The 3,323-nt window shown below is 39.2% G+C and overlaps 1 pseudogene; it reads right to left on the bottom strand.

Annotated features, from left to right (window-relative positions):
• The window catches only part of LOC138005306 (zinc finger protein 862-like), a 20,430-nt pseudogene extending 17,792 nt beyond the window's left edge, over positions 1–2,638 (bottom strand).
• Between the last annotated feature and the right edge of the window lie 685 nt (positions 2,639–3,323).

Raw genomic sequence — 3,323 nt, 5'->3', positions numbered from 1 at the left:
CAAAACTATTAGTGCATTTGCATGCGGTAATACCTCGTCTTTGCCGATAGTGTTTTCCCGCGAAATCACCTAGGTTAGACGAAAACCGCAACCCGACGCAAAGACGAAAGCAACTGAATGCTGTGGCCGACTTAATTGCGGTAATGTGCAGCAAGAAAACAATGGTATTTTGCAAAGCATTGTTTAATATTATCACACTTAGCTCCCCAAGGTAAAGAATGAATATCCAAGCTGTTTTTCACAGCACCAATGCAACACAACGCACTGTTTAATATGTTCATCTCATTTGTGCCGTGACAACTGAGAACAGAGAATGTTGATAACCTTTCATGATGCCTAATTCTTACATCATTATGTTTAATAACTTGTAAGTTTTCTGCTATCATGATGAACAGTTCTTCGAAAGGGGTAAAAGGACATTTCTTTTAAAAAAACTGTGTGGAGTATGCGTAACTTAAGTCACCGCCAGTGCAGTCCGACAGGAAGTATTTATATTTAGAATAAAAAGCACTTCAATTTTTGCATCCGGTCCAAATAGAAATGTTTACGGGATAGTTGTTGAAAAGCTCTAACTTTGAACTAAACCTTACTACAACATGTAATGACTTAAAGATTACACCAGCGAAGAACTGTAACTGTATTCCCAAAGTTTTTTAAGCAATTCCCGACCACTCCTTGTCATGTGTTAATTATGATCATTTCTGATTCAAAATATTAAGTGGCAGGTAATTCAGCAGTTGAGCTTGAAATTCAGAAATATTCATTCCTCTGAATTGTTAAGATTAACTTAAATTAATGCTTCAATGATCACACAATAGACGAGTTAAATGAAGCCTCTGCCAATTTGGCGAGTTAAAACGTAAATAAACTAAGCTGCATGCTTCCGTCACGCAAGCGAGAGTGATAGCTCATGAAATACATTGTTTGATTCGAACTGCTTAACAAGTTTTTAACAAATGGAGAGCCACGTTGCTTGAACGGCTGACAATTTTACTTGTAAAGTTAATCGTTTTCTTCCATCTTTCGGTCGATAAGATCGAAATGACTTTCGCGTATCTTTCAAGGCCGGCCGCTAGACGAGCTGCGTCACCGTTAAGACGAGTTTCCCCAAACACATGTAACTTTCTTGATAGAATTTCTGCTGATCTTTATCTTTTGTCGTTTGCTGGAAAAAGAAAAACGATCAACGCTTTATGAAAGCGACTTTATTATAATCGAATGTGCCAAACTTCGCAGATTGTAAATACGGCAAATACGCATACTAATTATCGCTGCGAATGATCCGCAAAAATATGCAGATTTCTTTGATAGCATCTGCTCCAAATAAAAGCGTACTGCGCCCTCTCTTAACCGCGGCGTAAATCAACCGGAAAAAATCTAGGTAAAACCTCGGCTTTCGGTTACCGTAGACGAGGTTTTACCTCAGTCAAACTGGCGATTAAACCTGCGGTTTCACCTAGTCAGAACCGCGCTAAATGCACAAATAGTTTCGAGCGGTACTGCACTTAGTTGGACCATGATGACGTTGACTTGTATCTTGATGAAAGTTGCATTTTCTTGGGCGAGTTTTAAAGAAGCTGCCAGACTTGCCTAAGGCAGTTGTGAATGTTGTCGATGTATTTCACGTCTTTTTCTTTACAGGTATCTACAGTTGCCAAAGTTTCTGCGAAGCAGTCCAGCGAAGCCATTCTGTTCTCCTGTCGTTACTGATGCACCATCAGTACAGACTGATGCAAACTTTCTGTCCAGGAATTTGTTTTCCAACCCTTGGAGCAAAGCTACCTTTATAGTTGGACAATTAGCACTAGAGCTTTCGCCACTCAAAAGGTTAGTTGTAAAAAGGAACTTGTTGTGTTTAGAGGCTTTCTTATCTATTTATCTGCTTTTGAACGGCAATATCTGTGAGGTCAAACAATATCCTATTTATTTTGAAAAAAATCTCACTTTCTTTGCTAAGGGCCGAGCAATTGACATTAACAGGTTTGTATACATATCATTGGTCTTCAAACAATATGCTATTGAAGTTCAAAATGTCTCACCTTCTTTGCTAAGTGCCGCGCAAAGCGATGTCAGTGTGAATTAAAAGAGTGAGTCGTGCTTAAACAACACGTCACAAACTCTATTTGTCATGGCGACAACACTTTACCATTATTAGGTCTGATTATTATTGCGACAACCGTCGAAACAACACCACAACTTTTTTATCAACTCGTCCAGTTCACCACTTATGTCAATTGAATGATCCTATCAATACACAAGACAGAACTTTGGTGAAGTGACTGACCGTAATTCTTAAATTTGTGTTGGTTATCGCAATCATTCTGCTATTGGGAGCAGAACAAACACATTTTACACAACTATGAGGAATAACGAACTCGTAGGCGAGCGTAACGTAGGCGACTTCACCAGTAGGTGTAGGCGAGTTGACCAGCTACCGTAACAACAGTATGTATAGTTGGCACTGAGCATTTTTATATTAATTTACATGTCTGATTGATCTCAACTATTGTCTTTCAAAATGACAATGGTTGTAATAATTTGTTAAATATACTAATGTATTGTTTCAATTTTTAATTGAAATTTTAGGCTTAGAAGAGTCATCTTACCAAAGGGCAGGATGGCAGCAGCCTTGATTCATAAATAGAGCTACTTGCCCACACTTCTTGTGTGATTCAGTTGTTTAATGACCGCCAATACATCAAAAGCCTCTCTGACAATCGTTTACATACATACATACATACATACATACCTTTATTTAGTAAAGCAGGTCAAGAGGAAAAAAAGCAACTTTACAGCTGATGTGGACCTACTGTAATAAAATTAACAATGGGTTGTTCCAGAAAAAATCCACACCCCCCCGACGGATGGGATTCTGGAAATTCTCGCGGGAGGGGGGGTTGAACTCGAAAAAGTCTTCTGCAGGGATCATCTGAACCGATAGTTCACGCGATTCGAACGTTTAGTTCGGTGACAGTTTAGCGCTCTCAGACCCTGAAAATAGTAGAAATATTTTGTTCACATATTTGTCACCTGACATAAATGATAATCTAAGTTCCTTCGCAGGTCCTTTTATAGCAGAAAACGCGAACAAGATACTAAAGAAAGAGCCGTCGCAACAATATACACCCTATGCAAAATGAAAAGGGACTGGGAGTGATACGTGCGAGAACGAGGCTAGTTGGGCCAAGAAAAAATGGCCGCCTGATGCGAAGGGCGCCAAATTTTAAATATGCCGGCATTGTTGTGTTCCCAAATGCACCAAAAAGCTGTACAGGACTGAAAATGGAAAGAAAATTTCCTACTTCAAGTTTCCAGATGATGTG

The sequence above is a fragment of the Montipora foliosa genome, chromosome 6 (genome assembly GCF_036669935.1).
Source record: "Montipora foliosa isolate CH-2021 chromosome 6, ASM3666993v2, whole genome shotgun sequence".
Classification (NCBI taxonomy): domain Eukaryota; kingdom Metazoa; phylum Cnidaria; class Anthozoa; order Scleractinia; family Acroporidae; genus Montipora; species Montipora foliosa.
The sequence above is the reverse complement of the archived record's forward strand: the minus strand, read 5'-3'. Positions and strand labels throughout refer to the sequence as shown.